This window comes from Lepisosteus platostomus, chromosome 21, assembly GCF_059453375.1.
Source record: "Lepisosteus platostomus isolate fLepPlt1 chromosome 21, fLepPlt1.hap1, whole genome shotgun sequence".
NCBI lineage: Eukaryota > Metazoa > Chordata > Actinopteri > Semionotiformes > Lepisosteidae > Lepisosteus > Lepisosteus platostomus.
The window spans coordinates 9,461,850-9,487,472 of record NC_142631.1 but is presented as its reverse complement, the minus strand read 5'-3'; the positions used below and the strand labels follow the sequence as shown (position 1 = coordinate 9,487,472).

General features: G+C 37.1%; 1 protein-coding gene across 7 annotated transcripts in view; it reads right to left on the bottom strand.

Moving 5' to 3' along the window:
• vav2 (vav guanine nucleotide exchange factor 2) overlaps positions 1–25,623 on the bottom strand; it is a 197,515-nt gene that overhangs the window by 98,457 nt on the left and 73,435 nt on the right. The gene's annotated exons all lie outside the window — the stretch shown is intronic.

Below are 25,623 nucleotides of genomic sequence, written 5' to 3'. Positions count from 1 at the left end.
TTTAACCCGTGTTTAGACCTTGACATGGCAGCTCTCATGTCCACTGTTTCTGAGAACAGGTGCCAACATGTTGTCAAGCAGCATTCACAGCTCCCTGGGAAATTTGTCTGGGCAGAAGAATTAGCCAGAGGGCATGGTAGTGTACAGACTGAAAAGCTTTTGATAGGTTTATGAAAGCCATGCACAGTGGTTGCTCTAGCATGAAGATCATGTCTTTTGTACCTCTGGATGGGAAAACATCACAGAAATATTTTTTTCCAATAAAATGTAAAAGTTGCTTGGTCAGTATACAACTGAAAATTGTACACGTATTGTGCCCTCAGTGTGAGCAGCACTGTGGAGGAGTGGGAAGGACTCTGGGTTCAGACGTGGAAGGCTGTAGGTTCACATCTGGTTGAGGAACCCTTGAGAAAGCTTTTTCACTCAGGTTATACCAGTGAAATATGCAGTTGTGTAAATGAGCTTTCAATAAAACCATTTGTCAAATAAAATAATAACAATAATAATAAATGGAGCTAGTGCCCCTTTTGGAAGACGTGTTTGTATATGAGGGGCTTTAATCTTGCTAATAGTAACCAATTAGAAACATATCAGCATTATTTCAGGAGCCCCAATACTTCAGATTTGATTTATGACTCAGTTTGCAGACTAATAGCTGGGCTTTCCTTTCCATCACAGCATTTCTATTACTGAGAATGGGAGATTGGGTTCTGGAAGAACCTGCAAAGTCCACTTTCAGACCAATCAATCAACTGCAAGGACAGCTTTAATATTCTGACTTAAGCATCTGCAACCATAGCATGTGGTCAGGTTTTAAGTGTTAAGCACGCTGCACCTGAAACCCAAGGGACAAAAATCAATTTTTCTGACATTGAATTATGAAATAATTCCCTATTTTTTAAAAAAGGATTTGAACATGAATCATGAGAAATTTCAGTGGTTACTTAGATTTAAGATTTAAAAAGACATCAATAGTAGAGGATAAAACATTCAGCCCTGAGTTAGCTCTAAATTGCTATCCATATGGCCATCTGTTAAACTTATGCAACTGCTGTAGTACTAGGATCAATCTGCTGTTTTAAACTACTAAGCCTCAGCACCATTCAACAGAACCACACAGACATAAAAACATACGCTTTGTAAGGATGAACTCCATTTTATCCATGTCATATATCCCAGCCATATATATATATATTAATGAGTGGTTAATAAATTTGGTTAATATATTCAACAAATAGCATGGCTCCAGCCTGTAGCATAATTGAGTTAAGTGGGCCCTTAACAACATGGTGATTTTCTGTAAATCACTCAATTATTCAGATAAAAAAAAGTTTTCTTTCATGTCCGAGATTCTGCAGGGTATTTTAAAAGTTGTCTGTTCAATGGCTGTGAGCCAGTAAACTAAAGGTCCATTATCAGAAAAGTTCTTCTTACGTTCAGCCTATTAAAACTGATGTGTTCAGGGTACCATGAACACTGCCTCTGATAAAACAAAGGATCAATATATTTTTGATGTAATACTGGAGCTTAGTCAATGTTTGAAGCTATTAGGAAAAATGCAATACAATATTAGATTACTCCTGTACTCCTGGATCCCTGAAAGGAAAGAGTAGCTGTCAACCAATGTAAGAGCCGAACCATGAATCGAAATGAAAACAAAATGAAGAGACCATGGGTTGCCCTGGTGAATTCTGGTCACACCTCTACCATCGTACACAGAGCTCATATTTAAAGTTAACACAGAGAACATAAAAAGTGTTATCCACTATCCATACAATGTATGGTACATTGGGTCCCAAATTATCTCTAAATTGCTTAGTTTAATGAACCACCTGCTTGTTTGGTCATAATTGCTGGATTGGGTAGCTCCAGGACCAGGGTTGGAGACCCCTGCTTTAGTTCACTAGTGGTATAGTCCAGGCATTCCACATAGTAAAAAAAGAAACCTGGAATATGCAAATTATAATCTTTCATTTTCCTTGGCCGATCACCAGGTACTAAAGCATCCTGGAGTATGTCAGATATCTGACCACCAATAGGTGGTCAGTACAAAATGCAGCCATGTGTATGGAGAGCACCAAGGTGCACACAGGCATCTGATTTTGATGAAATGGTAAAGTAGTAAGCACCATTTAGACAACATTTCCCTGTTCTTATTAGACAGAATCCTAGCTTTCTACTTCATTTCTAATGGCTTTTGTATATGTTCTTTAAGTCAGATGGTCGAAGAACTATTAAATGAACCAAATACAAGATAACTCTTAGATCAGGTTCACTAAAATCCTCCTGAGATGCACTTCATTTCTCCTCATCACAAAAGATACGCACTTGCTTTATTACAAGCTTCCTGCATAGAGTAGCAGAGGAAGTTAATCTGTCAGTACAAATCTACCGGCATTTTCCTGAAGCAGCCACAATCTGCCTTTGCTCCCCCAAAACCAGGGCAAACGATAATAACCTCAGACAACACTAGCTTTAAAGGACTTCCGAAGTGACAGCTGTTCTGTATCACAGTCGCCCGAGGTTGACTGCTCTTACACTTTCATTTGGAGTTCATAATTAGGAGAAGACAAAAAATAGGTTGTTAGCATTCAGGTTTTTTTCCCTATTAAAAAGTCTCCAATTTAAAACATCCAGAAGGTCATTGATCTTTTGCGTTTATGACTGCTTTCTCCAGGGCTCTAAGGCAGCAAACTTAAAAAGAGAGGTCTCTCCACTCTTTAGGAAATTGGAATTGAAGAAAAACAGCAGTCAAAAGGAGTAGTTACAGAGAAAATGGGAAGACGTGTAGACAATTCCCTTAAACCCAGTTTTCTAGTTTACGAGACATTTTAAGATTGAAAGATTTTACTGCAAAAATAGTATTATGAAATGTATAAAACCCACAAAAAATCATTGTGTTCTTCTTTTAGATTTAATATTTTCTTCTCATTCTTTTCAGATCAGAATATCAACCTGCTGCCAAACATTTGCTTATTTAGAGATAAGATCATTATTTTTCTTCTAGAGAAAATATAACAGGATGAAAAGTAAATCTAGGTCGCAAAGTTGAAAAGCTTTTAAGTGCTGTAAACCCAAAGATAAGACAAAGCTTTTTTTTCCTTATGCTCAAAGAGGATTTGCTTAGTTTTCCCACCAGACAGCCAGATTGTCCCTCTTTGACACTGACACAGGACCATCAGGGGGATTGGACACATGACCTCCTGACCAGAAGGAATATATTCCCCCATCTTCACTGAACCCCCATTTGGATTTAATCTATTAACAGCTATTAGAACACAATGATGGTGATCACATAAGTCAGGAGCACAGAGGAGATTTCTCCAAAGGCAGCTAATTATTAGTCTTAGCCTTATGGTTCAGAAGCTGTTTCACGACAATATTATTAGTCTTTTTCAAATAAAATGTAAAGAGAGCCAAATCTTTCACAAAACATGTTTATACCATGTGACACGGAAAGATAAAAAAAATCAGCCATTTATTTGCCAAATTTAAAATGCAACCAGGTCAAGTAGAATTTCACCTGGTCAGATAACTGTTTTCATTCATTTTAATGTCTATGTTTTAGTGCAGATAACCAAATTAAGAAAACACGTGTCCATCACAGCAGGGTTATAAATGGGAGAAAGATGAGCATCTCTTGAGAGCTGTAGATGTTCATTTGGCCTGCCCTGTCAGCTAATTCTGAACCATAACTGAATTTCCAATTGCTATGTTAGTGTGATATTTTGCAGCTGGGAGAGGAGAAGGACGAGGCAACAGTGATTCAGTTATACAGGACTGTAATCAAGTTCATAAAAATATGAGTGGTAAAACAGCTACAATACTATAGGTAACTAGGCAGCATGCTGTCATGATTTTTAACTCTCGTAGAGAGTGGACAGTAAAGGTATTAAGGAGGGCTGACAACCTTATCTCCTCAGATTTGATTCAAACATACTTCAGACCCACCATATTCACCATTACATACATTACATTACACTTGTAGTGTTTTGCATTTTTGGTTTTTATTTTGCAACACAATTCTAACTGTTAAAATGCAATTAACGGTCATTATGTCTTAACTAGATGCCCCTTAGCCAGAGCTTTAGGTGTTGCATCGATTGCTGGATTAAGCACAGGGAGTGCTGTGTGTGTGAGACTGATACAGTGTCATCACAAAGGATGTCTGCAATCGCGCTTATTACATTCCAGCGCTTCTTCTAAAGGACACTGTTCCTGTCAATCAGCCAACCACGACACTCCATCAATCAGCGCACCTTCCTCCTCTCACAATATTTAAACCCTCCAAAACCCTCTGCTCTTTGCCTGGTATTGGTCGCCCTTCAGAGCTCCTATCTCACCTTCTATGTCTAGCCTTCTCTGCGCTCTTCAGAAACGAACCACGGAACTTACCCTTGACCACGTCTCTCGCCTAGCCCTCTCCTGGATCAAAAGCCTTCTCTACTCTCTTCAGAAACGTACCTCGAAACTTGCCCTTGACCACGCCACTCTTCTAGTCCTCTCTTGATTTGGAAGCTACAGTACCTGCTCGTACCCTTCCATTTCCTGACTACTGGAGGTACCGCACAGGGTCCATCTTCCTGGCTGCTCCGCGGGTCAATCGTGACACTGTCAAGGCTCAGATAAGGTGCAAACCGAACTAGTGGCTAAACTAAAACTAACCAGTGGCTCTGAGTACAACTGTTGCACGGGACAAACAAGTGGGCTTGGTGGTTGAATCCGGCCCACGGGCCATATGCTTGACTTCTCTGCTGTAAGCTATCTTATGTGGGATTTCTGGGATATGCTATTTGTTAAGCAGTTGTGCCACTGCAGAAGCACAGTGGTTCTGTATTTGCTTTGTAACAGTGTTAGAAAATTAGTTAAATCAAAACCCTTCCTGGGACATTAAGAGGAAACCAACTTTTGCTTTTGAAAAAATAATGAGAAAGTATCAGAAGCCATACGCCTTACTATTTTCATTGAAGCAGAGATGACAATCAAGTGTACTGACCCTGTGAGATCACATCAGGCTGCGTGATGGTGAAGCAATAAAGCCGGTTTCACACAGCATGTTAAAATGTTGTACAGGAAATAAATCTATCTGTCTTATACAAGACCATGAGGCATTCTAGTAGCTGCATAATGAAAATGGCATTTACATGGCATTTCAAGCGCAATGCTTACTTGGTTGTCTATATGATTTAATTACAACAGGCACTGATAAAGTATAGGAGAACCAGCTCATAAAATATTGTTCACTTACAGTAGCTCCCACACCTCAGTTCCTAACTAGTGGGTGAAAAAACTCCCACAACATGGTCAAATATCATGGAAGTAATGCTTTTTCCAGCACTGACTGACAGCCGATGGGGTATAGATGTGAGAAGCTCTACAATTACTGGGACAAATGTCACACAAAAGGGTATTTGTAGTTTTGTTTTTAATTCCTTTTTTATAAGCAGAAAAAATATTGCATCCCACCTTCTTGTCAATTCTCTAAATTCAGTGGCTCATTTTAAATTTAATAATATGCTTCTACACTACAGTGTATATATTTTCAAAAGGTAATTAAAACTCAAATTATACAAGAAAGAGAATACAGCACAATAATTATTTCTAATTAAAACTGGATTACTCAATCCTCAAAGGCTAAGATTGTCTCTTAATTCAGAACAGTTCTGCCTCGGTGCAGGGCCCTTATTATCTTCTCCATTCAAAAAATCAAAAGGGCAAGTGAAAGAATAACCTCTGTAGCCAGATATTAATGGCTCAGGTCTCTAACATGAACACAGAAAAAGTCTTCTCTGATCAATACAGACATTGTTATACCTCATTTTAATCTGCACTGGGCTTTAAGAACTGCCAGGTAATTAGGAATGCTTGAAACTCACGCCATTGATTAGTTAGCCTCTGTTTCAAATGATAAAACATTCCCTGATTTCTGTCGCCTGGTGCAAAAGGGAACTGAAGAGAGAACTCGCTCAGCACAGATCAATACACCCACGAAACAGGAGATGATTATGTGCTGTAATTGCTCAGCAGGGAAGTGCTGACATTACCCAGGCTTTGTTCTGTCCAATCAGAATGGTAGCCTATTGATAATCCGAGCAGCTCTATGAACAATCATAAGAAAAGTGAAATAAAAAAGCCGAAAAAACAGATTGGAAAGGAGAAGAAAAATGCTAATTTGAAAAGTCAAATTTTTAATCACATAGATTCAGTTTAGGACATAAGAAATGCAGCCTTTATTTTAGAGTACTTTTTTGAAAAATTGAATACTATGTTATTGAATTAAGGTTTAGGACCCATAGTACACTGCCTACTGTTACAGTATATTTTAATTTTCATCACCATAGTGAGGTAAGAATCCTGAACCGATCACAAAGGAGGTTAGTAGCTGAGCAACTTGAAACAGAGCTCAATGGTATGCCCCATCATAACCCCACCCGCCTCATCATGCTATTTATTTTGTTGTCTGAGGTTTGACTCAGTTTATTTGTGAAAAGACACTATTAATCTTCCAAACCACAGCTGTTAACACCAAAGCACTGAATTGGTTCAGATAAGTGAGATCAATGGAGGAAAGTAGCACGACCTCTGGAATGCCTGGCCCGTTCATTGATTCTGCCAGCTGAGGTTTGATACTCTGCAATAAATACACAGGAAGAGCTGAGCAATACCTGACATAAATGAAGAAGAGTTCTACTTAACCGGGTCATGTGTAAGTTACTCATTTGAACTCCTATTAAAAAACAAATGAATAACTGCAAAGAAAACAATTGAGACTTTTGCTTGCTAGGGGGGAGTTTATTTGAGACTAAATGTCTCTGAATGACCGGTGTTATCCTCAGTGTAGCTGTCTCTTTCAGAGTCACAGCAAGCACTTTAAGGTACTTTATCACTGTCACTTTGCATCCATGCTGTTTCATGATATGTCAGGTGATCTTCGTTTAGATGTTAACCTGATGAAAATAGCTACTAACGAACTATCATATCAGAGTTATGGAAGAGCTAAAAGAGCTAAAAAGAGGTAAAAGAGCTTCACAATATTGTTCCTGCAGTATACTGTAAGGTATCCTGTTCCTGCATTACTGTTTTTTTGTCATTTCTTTACTATCCTATATTTTAAAAATGAATTTTGAGAAAAACTACTTTCATTCTACATAGGAAAAAAAGGATTTGGGATGCTAAAGTTAAGTTCTATAGGTTATTGCTAATAGGCTCTAAAGTAGCATGTGTTAAAGTACATATGAAAAGCTTAAAAGCAAGAATAGGATGTTCAACTCATCTAGCTTGTTTGGTTACTAGCAGTACTTGGTACTACGATCCCATCTGCTTGTTTTTTTTAATGAAGCCGGGTACCAGCTTTCACAACAAAGCGGAATAGCTTGTTCTAGTCTTACATTACTCTGTGTCACCTGATCCTTTCCCCCTGGTTTGTGTTTACTGTTGATTCCCACTGGGTTGAATTTGAGAATTTTAAATACTTGAGTCAGATCCCTTCTAGTCTCTGTAAGAGCTGTGTTATCATTTTAACATAGTAACCAAAATTATACAAAACATTCTAAATGAGGCCTGATTAAAGCATTGAACATTTTTAAGAAATACCCAATGATTTGTTTTTTCATACTTCACCCACTGTCACCGTGTTATGAAACATGAGCAATTTTGAAGTCAACAGGTTTCACCCCAGTTTTGAGTGACATCTAAAACAAATGCTTGCGGTATGAATAATATCTTATTTCCATAAAACTAATCTCAAGAATATCTTTAAACCCTAGAGATGTTTCTAGAACCTGTAACATTTCCTCTTCTACTTTGCTAAACTACTATTTTTCAATATTATTTAATAAAGGATTTTGTCCTTCCTCAGCTTCAGACACACTGTTGATTGTTTTGATGGTATAAGAAGGCATAAACCAGCAAAATATAAATTTAATACATAAGCCATTTCCCTTTTATGGTAAAACTATCTCATTATTATCTCAGAGAGATCATTTCACTTAATAAATTACTATAGGTGGATTATTTGCTGTTGAACTATAAAAAAAATAATAATTTTAGCCAGGCAAAATAGCTACCTTTGTCAACTAAACAAAACAACACATAAAGGGTGTGAAATTCCTTTTACTGTAAGTATAACCTTACTTAAGTCAGACCTCTGGCAAAGCTTTTCCATGAATGTAGTCTCTGGTAGAGGTGCATAGGAGGAGGTTTTGTCTGACTTCATTTAAAATGTCATAAATAAGAAAAAAGCTGTTATAGATTGTTTTTCAGAGTGCCCAGATCACTATTAAAATGGGGATCAAATGAATGCAATCGTGGTAGTATGCGTGTAACTGCTCGTTTCAATCTTAGATTTATATTTGATATTAAATAGTAATAAACCCAATAACCCATCTTCCAAGACTCCAAAAATAAAATGGAATTAGAAAACTTAGACCAAAATTAGACCTCCTGGGAAAAACTAAGGTTGGTGCTGGAAGAGGTGTTAGTGGGGCCAGCAGGGGGCGCTCACCCTGCAGTCCATGTGGGTCCTAATGCCCCAGTTTAGTGACGGGGACACTATACTGTAAACAGGCGCCGTCCTTCGGATGAGACGTAAAACCGAGGTCCTGACTCTCTGTGGTCATTAAAAATCCCGGGGCGTTTCTCGAAAAGAGTAGGGGTGTTACCCCGGTGTCCTGGCCAAATTTCCCATTGGCCCTCACCAATCATGGCCTCCTAATAATCCCCATCTATGAATTGGCTTCATTACTCTGCTCTCCTCCCCAACTGATAGCTGATGTGTGGTGAGCGTTCTGGCGCACTATGGCTGCCGTCGCATCATCCAGGTGGATGCTGCACATTGGTGGTGGTGGAGGGGAGTCCCCATTACCTGCAAAGCGCTTTAAGTGGAATGTCCAGAAAAGCGCTATATAAGTGTAAGTGTAAGTAAGTGTAAGTAAAATGGCAAAACTGGTCATATTTTTTTTGTTTTCAAATCACCAGTTATTTTCTTTCTAAAAACTTTGCTTTTAGTTTCAGTTGTAAAAAAAACTGTACTAGTACAGAAACAATGAGGATTTGCACCATTAAACATGTGAGCCACATGTCACTTTCTACACTGCAAGTCCCACCAAGCATACAGCAGACAAATGGAAGTTATATGCAGCTCTCATTGATACACTACCAGTGCCTGGTGAATCACTCTGGCACAATAAGCTGAGGACACCAAGCCCAACATGAGATGATCCAGCTCCTAAATGGCTCAACAATTTGTACAACTTACTGTACCTCAACTTAAACTAGAAGTGTCTGGACTGTAGTTTCCAATATCGTGTAACTTCCACAATCCGTCATATCTTGAATTTGAGGAGTTCCACTACCTCATCTCCAAAGACAACATTTCTGTAGTTATTTTTATATAAAACTGAAGGTTTGAGAATAATAAAATGTAATTTCCACTGGAATTAAAATTATTTTCGTATGTTCTGAACTCTTTCTGAAAGTGGAAACTTAACTGCATTTGAGAAACAAAATAAACAACAGGGAATTCCTGTTAGAATACAGACTTAATAGTTAATATAAGTTAATAGTTAATACACTTTTTCTAAGTTAATAATGGTATGATAAAACATAGCATTACACAACATAGCAGAACACGGAATTGATATCAGTGCTTCATCCACATACTGTATATGGAATTATTTTCAATATATCTGAAAATGTTTCTGAGAAAGAAGTTAATACTATTTTTTATAGGTAATATATAAACATAGGGAGGAAAGGAAAATTACAGGCCACATTTAAGCTTAATGTGGCTGTGAATAAGAAAATTGTTAGAAGAGAAAAGTACTGACGACCATGTGATTTTCCAGAGTGCTTCTCCTTTATAATGACAATATGGTAAGAGACAGGTTTATGTAAATAACAATTCTGAAACAGGAGGTTCCTGTCATACCTTATCAAGACTTAGATATTCCAAAGCAAACAATTCTTTCACAGACATAAAATCTCTTGATGGAAAGCAATGCAGACAAGTTTTGCACTGCATGTACAGTCTCTGCATCAGATGTCACTTACTTGTTTTCATGTCAAAGAATGACCATGAACACCAAGTACACAAAACTGAAGTCTTTAAAGAGTTTAGGGATACCCCTGACAGATGTTTGCCTTTATTGCAATTTAGCCCACACAGCTGTGGACATGGGATAATTTAAGTCACAAGCACTCAAAAGAGGATTCTGGTTTTAAATATCACAGCCACAAATCATGGCCTGGTATTAGGATGGCACAATTGTTTTATCAGGACAAACAAGTCTCTCTATACATACTGTAATGCTAATTGGAGTGATGTTTTGCATACCTTCCTATCTTGTAAATGGAAATTAAGTTAAACTGGGTCAAAGGAAGGTATCATTTCTCTGCTAAAATGCCTAGTCCTCATTACTATCCAAACTACCATGGCCTCAAGTGCCCTAGCCTTGCCACGGTGGAGAAAGACTGCAAGGTAAAATCAGAAAAGGAGCCAAAATGGGTGTGTTTCATATGGACATTTTTAAGGCTGATACACAGTGTGCTGTACAAGGGCAAACAGAGTATGATGGAAGTCCTGTAAGTCTATTAAAGCACTAAACTCCTTCAGAGCACTTTACAGGACAGACATACAGTAGAAGAATGCTATGAATGTGCTGTCTAAACTCGGGCATTAATCTGAGCTATCTACAACCCAGCCCAGCCCCGTGATCACTGAGCTCCAGCAGGCTCAGTGCATCAGTTACAGATTAGATTTGTGTTTCCTGATGTTCCCTCCTTAGAGGTCAGTATCCCAGCAGAAGCATGCTCTCCTACCAAGGTACAGGAAATGAAAAGGGTTTTCAGATGCTGCCAGATGACTGTGCTGAGTAACACAATTGCTGGTAAATGATCAGCAAATCCTCCCAAGCGCTTAACATGTGCTATCAACACAAACATCTCCAACAAAGCCAGGCTGAGATTATCACAATATTCAAACAGCCTTGGTAATTTTGAAGGCCTCTGGGGTTTAAAAAATGCATAGTACAAGATATGTGTCCGTGGAATGTTATAATTTGATACTTGGAATTGCTTTTCAAAGGGTTGCCACCATGCATTGTTTTACAAGAAGTGTTTTTCTAACAGTGTATCTGGTGCACAGTGGGAACTGAGGTGTCCAATTCTAAACTGTAAAGTTGCTGGTTTATGAATGCAATTGGCAGAAGCAATTTCAGAACTACACTAATAGCAAAATACAGACTGATAAAATAATCCTAGCCAAGCAGCTCATGTCAATTGCTCCCCAATCCCTGTTAACAGAATGATGCTGATAAATCCATAGCTATCAGGCTTGGCTCAATCCCCTGTTTCTCACACAGCCCAATAATAATTTGAAAGAGATTACCCTCCTAAAGAAGCAGCCTACCCCTGCGTGACTTGTATTCTTACTTTCTCCCTTACCTTCCTCACTACAAGTGGGAGAAAAGCTGTTCTATTCTCACGAGATTAAGCTTTTCTAAACCTTTTGCACCATTAACAAAATCTTTTAATGCCACTGTATCTCAAGCTCCAGAGGATATTAATGAAATAGACTGGGACAGCTATGTCGAAGCACCCCGCTAGGAAGGTTTAGAGAATTCATTAGTTAGAACCCTGCTGCTAAGAAGTTATTAATTATACAGACTGAAGATTCAGACTTCTAATTTAGTTACTTTTTTCCCATTCCAACATTGTGAAATTAATTAACAAAATAATTTTCTAGGGAAAAAATATTCATTATTAGAGTGTCAGTTTGAAATTGTTTACTTCATTAAAAGTAAGCACCTTCTGTGCTAGAACATGCAGAACATCTCATATAAATTATAAAAGGCAATCAGTGGGAATTAAAATGGACAACCACTTTGTTTAATCCCAATTGCTACTGCAAGAAAAATAACACCTATGCTGACCTTTCAAGAAACATGATAAACTGTTTCTAAATTTCTACCTGTAATGTCCTGGGCGTTGCTTCACTGAAAAAAAAAAAAAACAATCAAGAATTTGGTTAAAACTCTTTTAATAAACTAAAGTCTGTTGGTTTGCCCTGGTATTCATCTCAAATTCACAACTAAGTGTTTGAGGTTTGAGTTATTATAAGCCATACATTAAAAACATTTTTATGGTACACTTTCTTTTGGGGGTCACTGTTTAGAGGATAAATTCATGCTTGTGTAATCACCACCTCAAATTAATAATTTACAAAGTATGCAAAATTAGAAATTCAAAACCCACATGCCCCCAAATGCAAAATATGTTCCAAATTATCTTAAATTATCTTAAAATATATTCTGACTTCCAGTCCATATATTTGTCACATAGAAAGCTGACTCTTGTATTAGTCAAACACATAATAAAATATAATTAAAAGAAATGCCTTTTAATACTATGAAATTCTCACTTAAAAACAGAAATCACAAGTCCTGACTGTATCTGAGATAACTGAACAAAATATAACAAAACCAAATATAACTAAATAAACCACAATAAAAACTAACAAATCTAAAAAGGGAAAAAGGCTTTGCATTAAACTGAAAAAAGATATACAGCAGCATTCTGGAATGCAACGGAAAGAACTGTACCAAGGGAGGCTTGATGCAGTTTAAGAAGGGTACTGGGTTAATATTCACTCATAACCCCAGTGGAGCTCATTAAATTATATTCCTTAGGTAACAAATCCTAGCTTCCAGATTAAAAATACACTATAAATGAACTGTGTCAGTTATAATCAGTTTGGCTTGGTTATTGGGTTGGCTGGGGGGGAGACAAGGTTTCCCTTTTAAAAATCTGGTTTTAAGGTTCACAGGCATTATGTTAATCATAAACCTTCAGTGAACTTCACTAGACCATGAGAGCCATATCTTTTTAAACCATGCTTTTATAATACCAGGATTCCATTAACCCGCGCTTCGGATGAGACGTAAAACCGAGGTCCTGACTCTCTGTGGTCATTAAAAATCCCAGGGTGTTTCTCGAAAAGAGTAGGGGTGTAACCCCGGCATCCTGGCCAAATTTCCCCATTGGCCTTTATCAATCACGGCCTCCTAACAATCCCCCTCTGTGAATTGGCTTCATTACTCTGCTCTCCTCCACACTGATAGCTGATGTGTGGTGAGCGTTCTGGCGCACTATGGCTGCCGTCGCATCATCCAGGTGGATGCTGCACATTGGTGGTGGTGGAGGGGAGTCCCCATTACCTGTAAAGCGCTTTGAGTGGAGTGTCCAGAAAAAGCGCTATATAAGTGTAAGCAATTATTATTATTATTATTATTATTATTATTATTATTATACATTAATATATATTTTAATAGTTTTCTTTCTACAACTAAAATTAAGATCTGTTCTCCATGTCACACAAGGAATAAAGTGTCTGTGCCATATTTATGGAAGCTGTTAGTCATCCACATTCTGATTCAATGGAAGCAAATGCTAGAAACAAATATCATTTTTCACTTGTCTTATTAACTACAATGAATTGATCAGAATGAATTGATCAAACTGAAATAATATGTTCCCAGGGTTTAAAGAGATAGTGATTTACAGGTTCCAATAAAACATGCTGGATCACAACCTGGAGTGACCAGAGACCAACACTGGTGAATCTTCAGCAGGATTGAAAAATCAGTAATGAACCTTTCAACATACTGCCAGAGAGAGGAAAAGCTGTTACAACAAACACCAGCCTGGAAAGGCAGGAGGTGGTGACAAAACAGAGAAGAACCAAGTAAGTAAGCAAAAAGATTGCAGAAGTGTGACTGTTGCTGTTCTTTAAATTTATTTTCTGACATTATTTAAGACACTGTACAATTTAGTTCTCAATACCCTCCTGACTTAAAATATTCCAAATAATTTAAGGTACATTCTGATCAGAAAAAACAGGTCTGACTGGTTTTCGATAGGCCAACACAGATTAATACAATAAAATCAAAAGGAAAAAAATCAACTACTGTAGCTTGAAGTACGTACTGTAGAATGGAAAAAATGGAAATTAAAGGATTGTTGAGATCAAAAGAAAGGTTACAAATGAGAAGACCCATCTATCTAGCTTGTTTGTTGCTGGTAGCTAATTGATTCAAGGATCTCATTTGGACATTTCTTGAAAGAAGCCACTTTTACAACACTTTGTGTAAAAGTGAGCCTCCTGATCTCAGTTCTAAATGCAATTCTCCATAAAGTGTTTTGTGGTTCATGTTTCACTGCTGTCTCGATATAATTGGCTCTGCTGGCAATACTGCTAGCTCTGAAGAAGTCCATTTGATTATCTTTGTCAATGTCCTTCAGAATTCTGAATATCATAATCAGGTTCCCTCACAGTCTTTTTTGCTCAAGATTAAAAAGTTATTTTAGCCTGTCAGTGTATCTGGTTTCTCAGTGAATCTTTCTGTTTCTCAGTCACCAAAATTGTCTTATCAGTGCATTGTACAATTTGAAAGTAATACCTTCTGATTTAAATTCTACAATTTAAGTTACATATTCCAACAGGCTGTGTGCCTTTCTAATTGCTTTCTCACATTGGCTAGTGCTGGTAAATTATGTGTCAATATAAACACTTACTGCACTTCCCAGTGTCTCCCATTTGTTATCTATAGTTTATGATTTTTCTACCAACATATAACTCTATAATATTAACTGATAATTATCTGACAAAATCTGAATTTAGAATTTAGCATTTTTTAAAATTTCTTTTATAGTTTCCATAGTGTCAATCCTCCTTTTTAGGGTCTCTGAACTTGGCCAATTTAATTAAAAATACCAAAATCTGGATATTTAATTATATAAGTCAGACAGAGCACTGGTTCTAATATATATCCCTGTGGTACACCTCTAATCACATTCTAAATTGATAACTTACCTCTTATCTGTACTCTATTCATTAACCAGTTCTCAGTCCATACACATGCATTACTGTAAATTGAATGCCTCCTGGGAGCAATCCCAGCATTAAAGTTTTACCAGGAACATTCATGAGGAAATCTTGATTTGAGAAAGCTTTTAAGAAAAGCACAGGATTACCTCAACTATGGACATTCAGGAAAATTATTAATTTAAGCAAACCAAAGTCTGCCTTTTCAGTGAGGTAAGAGATGTTAAAATAAATCTCCATTAGTTACTGAGAATTTTCTTTTTTAAAAAGCAAGCTGTCACACAAACAGCCCTATCTATTTATTTGGTTTTAAAGGAAGAAGACGAGGTATACTGCAGTGAGTGATAATATACTGTCTTGCACTTCTCCTGCCATTTAACCCCAGACCAAGTTCTCTTTGAATGCCTGACTTCTATACCATCAACAAGGTTCATTCAGCAAAACCAGCCTGCAGAGCCAGCAACATCATATAATTGAGAGCAAAGGACAATAAAAACACAAATTACGATAACAGAATGGTACTCTGGGCTGACTGAGCATAGACACAAGCCTGATAAAAGAGATCACTGATACTTTTCTACAACATGTGTGCAAGATGTTTTAAGAAGTGAATTTTGTAACAAAATGTACAAATTAAAATAAACAAAGGGTCACATTATAAAGACAAAACTGCCTTAACATCCAGAAATGTAGCCAGGATTGTGAAGTCAATTTAACAGTGGCCAAGAAGATTTGAGGACCAGCTTCTTAGGTCACAGGGGGTCAGTATAGCAAGTGTTTGTAAGTGTAATTGCGTTAGCTGCTTGCAGAATTAATAACTGGAGCAGCATGATTTATTTTGCTGTGCATCTGTTCTTTTTCCATTTTATATACTTTCTTCTCATTTTCAGTCTGTCTCTATCTGTGCTACCCCTGTGCCGAGGTCAGATCAATGAGAGACAGCTCCGGGAGCTCTGTCTCAGTCTAAGATAGTATTTTTCTATATTTTTGTTATTTAAGGGCTGCATGGCCTCATTTACTGTTTATCTCTGTCTCTTGCTAAATAGGACACAGTCAAGAATTACATCAATGCTGTCAATGTTTTTATTACACAAACTCCTGTGCAATCTCAAATGTGGCAAAAGACTTGGTAAAAACTATGAACAATTTATTCAGTTAAACCTAAAGACAAATTATAAAAGAGCAATTTGTTCAACAAAATACTATTTGAAGGTGCTTCTTAGTGTTAAACTGAAAGATTTCAAAATCTTTCAAAAAAAAAAGGAACGAGTCTATTTTTCGGGGAAACAACTGAATTTTAATTTTTACAATGTTGAACTGTGCCTGGGCTCATCTTCCCTGACAGGGAGGCCATCACAGTATCTCTCAGAGCAGCACTCTCTCGAGTTGAATGTGAAATCACTCTAAACTACCAGCTATTCTCTGTGTATTCAGACAAGTAAATAACATAATATTGAGCAAAAGGTCCGAGGTGAAAAAAGGAATTTAGGTTTACATCCAGCTGCTCCAGACGAACAGCTCCCTGAATTGTGCTGTTTGCAGGAGCAACAAGGTGACAACAATGTCCATTCTGATCATGGACTGCCAGCCGGCATGACTTATTCACCAGGTGAGTGCCGATACTGGGAATAAACCTACAATGTTTGTCCTTCTATCATGCGGCTGGCGGCCTTTTGAATTAATCAATAGAACATCCCCACATTCGCTGAAAGGATGCTGTAGTGTTGGAGAATTGTATTGATTTTCTTTGTTGACTTTCCCCTTCAATCAGTTATCATTTAGCTCCATCCCCACTGGAACCGATAAGGCACTCTTTCACCTCCTAACCACCTGCTTCATAGAGCATTTAGCAGCAATCTGCATGCCACAAATCATATGCTCTCTCATGGCCTTTAGAACAAAATACTGTGTACGCATAAGCTCAAATATGACGCTGGGAGAGGAGGAGATCAAGATGGATTACAAGCTTGGTATGCTCCAATCACTTTCATTGTATGCTTTCTAGGGCACACATAGTTTTTGTGCAGGACGGGTACAAATCACAACCATAAGACTTATAAAACAAAAACCCAGTTTGAAAGAGAGGCAGGACTGTTTTACATATCAATTAAAAGTTACAATTCCAGTAGTCTACAAAGAACTGACTACAAAGGACTAAAAAGAAACAGAACTAAATGAACATGACTGATAAAACAGGCTCTTCCATTTCTGTCTGCTTATTGTAACAAGGAATATAACTTTTTTTTCCCATCCGTACGCATTTATCTATTTTTAAGCAATTGGTTGAGAAATAAATCTTTATTGCTGCATATAGGGTATCTGTGCAAAGCCTCCTGAGATGTAATGAAAATTAGAAGTGTTACTAGAATGAAAATACATCTTGCAAACCACACAGACTTTTTCATATACTGTATGTAGCTTCTCCATCCCCAGTTAAGCAGTTGCCCCTTTCCTCTGAAAAGTTCAAGTCACAACGTAGCAGGTTGCGTAGGGAATTGAACTTCCTTTGCAGTGACACAGAGGAACTGCACACAGCAGCAGTTCTGCGCACTGAATCATGTTGTTTTGGGACATGCAGCTGAGAGTGCTGTGATGTCATCATGCACCAGCCCTGATTTACCTCTGATCTTGAGTTCAACCCATCACCGTGGAATTCTACTTACATTGCAATGTTCTCAGGGTCTGAAGGATACAGGATAATAATTAAAAGGCTTGACTCAAACTTTACAGGGAGAGTGGTTTTCGTACGAAATGCTGTGATTTGCCAGAAGAAAACAAATGCATAGGGGTATAAAAAGTATTTTCATTTTTGTAAATGCAGATTATTAAAAATGACAATGAATTTCTGAATTCTTTTAATGTTTAGCCATAGGTCATGTAAATGGAAGCACTGTCAATATTTTCTGTGAGAAGCACAAGATCACAGACTGTATCCTTCCTACAGGATGATGGCTTGAAAAGCATTTGTTGAAGAACATATTCTCACTGTAATGTACTTTAAACGTAAATCACTACAATCATGAGTATAATAATAATAAAGGCTGGGTTAACAATCAGATGGATATATTGCTTCTGCAGTGAAAGACTATTTCAGTTCATGTTATGCCTGTTCAATGTGCCTCTACTAAAAGCCACATGAAATCCAATCATGTATCTCAGTAAGTAATGCCAGTCTGGTAAAGCCTGTGTAAAGAAGCTAAATGATGCATTCACAGAAAAGGTTGCGTTTTCAATACACAGGAAAAGAAATAACTTCAGCCAAAAGCTCACAGGCAATAAAATATGCAACACTTGATAAAAATCAAATACTATACACTACACAAAGAAATGTCAGTTTCTGAAGAGCCAATAAAAAACATAAAAATCAATGAACTATCCATGATGCAAACTTTAATGACAAGCATTATAGTTCAGATGAATTTCAAGAGATTCTTGTCTTGTGCATTTTGTAGCAGGCAGCATTTTTTTAAAACAAAATAGGCAAAAAACGCAAGAGGAGTAAATATATTCCTATTGACAACACTTTCGCTTTGCCAGCCCAATAAGGTTCTCATTCCTTTCATCACACAGACTTGGTGACTTTTACAAGATTTAACATTTTTGCATTGCTTCAGATTATGATTGACACAACCAGAAAATTAAAACCAGAAAATGAAAATACTACCTTAAATTTTCAATTTGTCACAATTTTTTACAACATAGTTACCACTCCACATAGAACTCTGTGTGCAAAGCATTAAACATACTCTTGTCATTTGTTAAAATTTTATACAATTGAGCTGATAGGCAAAGGGACTAATGGAAAGAAAAAAATACATGATTACTGGGCTGATCACGCTTTGCAATCTGAAGTGCGACTGAATTCCCTCATTAAAATCAAATTCATGGCAGAGAAGAGATGATTATACTACACCTGTAATGTGCTCAGTGCACCTGTTTCATACAGCTGCACCTGTTAAAAATAAAAAATCTCCTCATCTCCAGCATGCACACCTAGAAAATGTTTTTCAGTTTGGAGGGTGACAGAAGCTGCTGTTTGACCCATCAAATCAAAAAATCACCTGTTGAAACCAGGTAGAAAGTAGAACCAAGCATCAGTATAATTTATCCATAAATCTTTCTTTTTGATTGCTGCCAAATCTTCATAATAACATACAGTGATTCCTTAATATAATCACACAACCTCTGTAATTTCACAGCATTCAGCCAATCCAGGCCGTTTTTTGCACTTGGTTCACATTAGACATGTCATTGATCCCCACTAGTTCATGCAGATTAAAACTGGCTTTCTTCCCCAAAAAGGAAATAATTAGAGAATAATTTCTGTTGCTGATATAAATACCAATATTTGTATTTATCTTGCATTTTTAATCCTACCTATTTAAAAACATAATAAATGACAAATTCTGCTAATGCATTATCAAGTTATTTTTAATAAGGTAAAAATCAACTAAGACAATGAAAATACCTACATTCCTAGTGAGAATGCAACATGGGCTGTGGACACTACTGGATTTACAACACAGACAGGATAAAAATAAATGTACGTAGTTTTAATAATAGTAGAACTAAAGTGAAACACAAGAAATTCATATAAAAAGTATCCTGACTGACAATACCAAGCTACCATGCAGGTACAGTAGGTATGACGTTTACAAGAAAATACACTTTACATTACATATATTTACTCTTTGACAAAAGACAACCAAGGATTATCACAAAAATATAACATTGAACTAGCATCACAACTAATTTAACATCATTTGCAATGACACTGTTTTAACCTGTGAGCATCACCGCTTTTACATTCTGATGTCCCCAAAGTCAACAGATGAGACACTTCTGATATTTGTCACACATGCGGCCTTGGGGGCTTGCAGAATCCTCTGTTACCCCAATTTTCAGAGTAGTGAACTCCGAGTGACCTCAGACAGAGGGAAGATATAAAAGGTATAAACACTTAGTCATTCTGAGATGAGGGTGACTTATGCAAAGTGACAAAAGCAGAAGAGAGGCCAAAACGATTGAGAAGACAATGTGTAAGAACCCTGGTGTGAACATGCCTCTATCACCACACACTCCCAGGAACACTGAATGCTTAAATTCAAGTGAAAGCCCCTCTCTTTACCCAAAGGCAGGCAACCTAGATAAACAATTATATATAATAAAATAGGATGGGAGGAAGGCTAAGGCAGGTTTGCCACTTCAAAGTCTGATTTTGTCAGATATCAAGAGCTCAGCAAGGTGCTAAAGAAAATAAAGTGTAGTTGACTCTTATTATGAGGATTGTTGTAGTGGTAATTGTAATAAACCAGGTTGGGCCCAGTCAGTAAGAGGCTGAGAAACCTCTAAGGAAAACCAGCTTTCTGATTTAAGAGGTGCTGGTGGACCAGTAGGTGGCAATCAACATTTCCAATCCAATACTCCTGTACTGTGAAGGTGCCATCTGTTAAGCCAAGGTCCTGACAAATTTATTTATTAAAGATTCAATGGGACTGTTCTTAAGAGCAGAAGTGTTAACCCCACTGTCCTGGCTAACGTACACTCAGGTATTCTTACATTTACCTCTGAACTCAGCAGGTGACCCAGTTCCTCACTTCTCTACCTGCACTGCTGTGTAATGGGGCTGGTGGCTTAGAAAGGCAACCATGCATCACCCGGACAGGGCCCCCTCCCATATTTAAAGAGCTGTGAGATGCTCTGGGGTGGAAATGTAAAGGGTTATTATTTAACACGTAGTTATGCACATTATACCTATCACATCCTTAAGATCAATAAAAAAGAAAAACACCATTTTGAGCAATGAATACAGTGTTATGTGACTAAGCCTGCTGAATCTATCTGCAAAGCTGTCTCCAGTTACTTAGGAAAATGAAAGATTTGCTACCAATATAGCAAGATCATTCCAGACATCAAGCTACATTATGCCAGCTGAGATTCTATAAAAAAGGTCAATTACTCACAGGCCATGTGGCAATAATACTGGCTCATCAAACTAGTGCTTATGTAAATCCATCTGTTCTGCAGCACTGGCTTTAAGAAATTCTAATTACGTCTGAGAATCCAGAGGAGAAATGATAACTATATTTGAAAGACAGAAGGATTTCTACATAACGAATAGTAATAAGGGGACACTCAAAAAACTAAAAATTTAAAATGCTCAGTTTAATCATTTTCAATAATTTTCAATAAGGGAACAGGTGAAGTCATCACAAAAATATTATTAATGAAATAAAGTGTCAGAAAATATTACTGCACCATAAATATCATTTCACTTCTTATGTGTTTTGCATAAAAAATAAACTGGTTCAGATCAGTATTATGTTAGCATTATGTTATTTTTGTATTATGTTAGGTGCACTTAAATAGAACAATTTGAGCTGTTAACTACTTTTGTTTGCTTCATTCAGTCAATGAGAAACAGGACAAAATCCCACAAGGACAGAAATTATTATTCTGCTGCTCCAGCAGTCGTCTCAACGTGCTGTTCTGACAACCTTTCTAAGCACCTGCAGGCTTCCTAATAAGACGGGACAGTTCCAATTTTGCATTGTGTGTACGCTAGTCAAAAATGGGTTTTAAAGGACATATAAAATTTAAATATCAACTAAAAGCAGAGAACAAAAAAACAGGATCCTGTGAAAAATAATTTGAAAAAACGGTTTTATAAAATTGTTTTATAAAAAACGTTATCAAATACATGCTAATACTAAGGGAAAGAGATCGATCTGGCTTCATTATAATGGATTTTAATCCTAAACATTTCCTTGAAGAGCATCCTCAGGGAGCCCTGGGGTCAAAGGGGTTGACTAACCTGTTAAGGGTTATCCATTAATCTTGAGATTTAGACTGCAGTGAAGGAGGTACAGCATTAACCTAACCACTTGGGCAAAGAACTAAACAAAGACTGAACTGGAGCTACGATTTTACACAAAGAAAGTACCTAAACTTGGAGCAGAGCAATATATTGTACTAGCACCACAAGTCAGAAGAAAACAAGAATGTTTCATGTGCAGTGTGAACTAAGTTTGTCAGATATCAGAGGATTTTATCATAATTGTGATGTGCAATAAGTTGATGGCAAACATCAACTCACTTGTAGTTGAAGTCTGCTTGAGAACATAGATCCTTAATTTATTAAAAGTATGACAGAAATTAAACTTTGATTTAGAAGATTCTTCAATTCTGCAGTTCCAAGTTATAAAAATCAGACTTTGGAGGGAAATGCCTGCAATTCATGCAAAGTCATAAAAAGCCAGCACACAGAGCCAGTATTATAATGGTCATTATGTTATAAATTGTATGAAACTGGACTGGATGGTACCCCAGCATTAGACATAATTATCAGCAGGCAGTGTTAACAACTGCAGCTCTCTGGTGAGTACTGGTAATACTTTAGGCACTTAGTAGTCTATGTATACTGGCTACATTGACAACTGATGAATATTTGGGACAGCTACAAGCTGATGAGAACCTCTGCCATGGGGATTTTAAACTGGGATGTTGTGAGGATTATACAGTAATAAAAAATGCACGTGTGAAGAAGGCTCAGAATCATCTATGGTGGATTGCGCTGAGGGAATCACTGTACAGTCTGGTGATCAACAAGAAGCTTTTTGTTCACAACCTCTGGGTTCTAGTTCTAAAAGAGCAGCCTGTGTGACCACTACCACATAATGAAAGGGCTTTCTTTCCAGAGCATGCTGCACCGCACCCCCTGCTGACCAGAGTGACAGTATGTCTCATAGGTCACATATTGATCATCCTTCATCCATCACACACGGTGTCTACCTTCTGAGCAACAGTGGTCATGTGGCAAAATCACAGTGTGGGAATTATTACAAAAATCTAGGCCAAGCTGTATTCCACAACCTAGCCTTAGACTATGCAAACTCCTGACTGAACCAGCACTGAGTCAGATTGGACATATTTGATATTTAATGTGTAGATTAATATATAATTTCTTATTTATGGGTTGTGACCTTTTAACTGACGAGAGCTAGTGTAGAACAAGAAACAAGACATGTTTAATATTTTACAGAATAAGGAGCAGTACGTATATCAGGGTACTGTATTTTGGTCTCTTTTCTAAAATGAAAGGGGATCTGAACTTGTATATTTTATAATCCTAAACACTGTTCTTTTACTACTAAAATTTGTATAGGCATATATCAGATGTAGTAAGCCTATTGCCAATATAATGCTATTGCAGCTGGCAATATTTTTTAAAAGAACAGCACTGAATTTAAAGTTATACATCCATATGGTAGCAAGCGTCTCTTTCTCTTTCATGTAATTTGTCGCACAGGAAACAGAATTCTTCAGGGAGATGCAGAAGTTGACCTGTTGTTGAAAATGATATACTGTAGTCAATGAACCAAAGCCTGTATTTAAATGTAGTATACAGTATATAATATTGAGTTCCTGCTTGAATTCTATAATCTTACAGCCTCTTACATTCAATAGGGCTTTTTTTAGAAGCAAACTGCTGCACCCTGAAGAAGTGCACTGAACCATTTAGCTCTGACTCATGAGTTAAAACTATCCAAAGCACTCTGAAAGAAGACATATTTAACAAAAAAAAACTGATGCAAGATGGCCTCTGGTCTAATTTTACAAGAAAACAAATTGTCAAATTTTCTGCACTTCACTTTGGAAATGAGTGCAAAATGTGGACTAATTTCCCTCAAATCAATCAATGCCACTGAACAGTACTGGCAACGTCTGGCATTCATAACTTTATCTAAGAGAACTCAGAATCTCAAAAGGGCAAGAGAAATCATGGCCACTGTCCACTTCTCTGACCCAACAGGAGGTAACTAATTCAGAGCACTATATAGAGCTGGAATGCACTGGCTTTGAGACAAGTTTGTTTGTCACATTAAGGTCTAATACTTTCTGACATCAGGCCTAGGCATCTTCAAAGGGGATGAAATCTCATAAATGAAATATGAATGAAATGTCCTCCAAGCCATTATGCTAGTTAAGCTTAACACAACCCAATATTGCATCAAAAAGATTTAATAGAACAAAAACGTAGCATTTGGATTTTTCGAGTAAATGCATTAATCAAATTCTTATTAGTTCCTTAGAAAAAGCCCCTGTGGACTGTTAGATGTACTGCATGTTAAGGCTTTTTAGCAAGCCTGAAATTAAAAATTGATTGTTCTTAATGTCTTATACTTTATTTTAATATATAGCAAGCATATTAATGTAATCACATTCAATGACGCTTAAGATCAACTCTGAACCATGTCTCATCTGTTTAGGCAAGATACATAAGTCATAGACTGATTCTTCTAAATAATGGCAGATTAGAGAGCCCAAATAGCAAATACTCAAGACCTGTCACAGTCTGATAAATTATTAGCTGTTAAATATCTCTATTAAATCTCTCTTATCTGAAAGAGGAGGAGTACACTGCCTTGATTAGCATTGAAATGTGCAAGTCAGCCTGGGGGCACTACTAATCAGATTTGAGGAGATCAGCCTACTGCCATGAATGAGTTTCTAATGTGCAAATATGTGTAATTATTGAACATGATAATCAGCCACTATAAGGATGTGATTTGCACATTTTCACCAATACAATTCTCCTATATTAAATCACTGTGTACAAAGCATACTTCAACGTTAGCATGTGAAGCAACATGTGGAATTGACCCAATTTTTACATACAATGAAAATTTCACATTTCACATTCAATTAGAAATAATGCATCCAGAAGCAAATGATTTGAAAATGGTAATCTTTAAATGCATATGGGACACAAGGCTTAAAATGCTACAATACAATTAAGGTGTATTCAACATAACTCATGTTATCATGAATCTGAATCTTTAATTGCCTTTGTAGAGACACTCCATAGTCTTTGTTTATTACAACACAACTCTGTATTTCCAGATGAAATGTATGCACTGGGAACAAATACTGGTCTGTACGATATAAATACAGTGTCTGTATGATAGCTATGAAGCAAAACTTTAAGAAGACTTATACAAGACCATTCAGGGCTTGGAGAACACAACAATCAATCAACTCTACAATATAAAGACAAGAAAAGATGCCAGTAATAAGAATCATTTAGTCACATGATATACAGTATAACAAGCTATGTTATTCCCCTATTTCTAATACTTATTATCTGGGTAGTACTGAATTGTAAGGTTCTTTGCTCTGTAAGTGCATTTGCAGGTGTGTAAAGTAATAAAATAACAACTGTCACAAATCTGCTCAGCTTTGACCATGTGTGCATGTATTTAATCAAATTCACTTCTTCTGTCAGTTGCACCTGGCAAACCTAACACACGAAGACAGGCACCTAAAATGAACTGTACTTTACCCTGAACCCCCAGCTGAACAAATCAGAGGAAGCAGATTGAATGGGACCAACTTCATCACAATCACTGCAGCCCAGCAGGAACTTCTGTAATGATGCTACCACCATGTGATTTCTGGAAACCTTCTCAAAGGGCAATAGATAGCAAAAAACTGCTTGATAACTTTGTGAATGCATTTTATAATGCAAGCACTTTTCATTTGGTGCATAAACTTTCTGTTCTGCCATACGTTGAAAGAAGAATAGCAGTGAAGACAAATTTGTGTCTGATCCCTTGAAAGAAGCTTTTCCCCCATGCATTATCTTCACGCCCACGGCTCCAAAAACCATTGGACAGTCTTGCTTATTTTTTATTCATTTATGTCACACAGAGAGACATTCACAAGGTTTGTAATTACTCAGT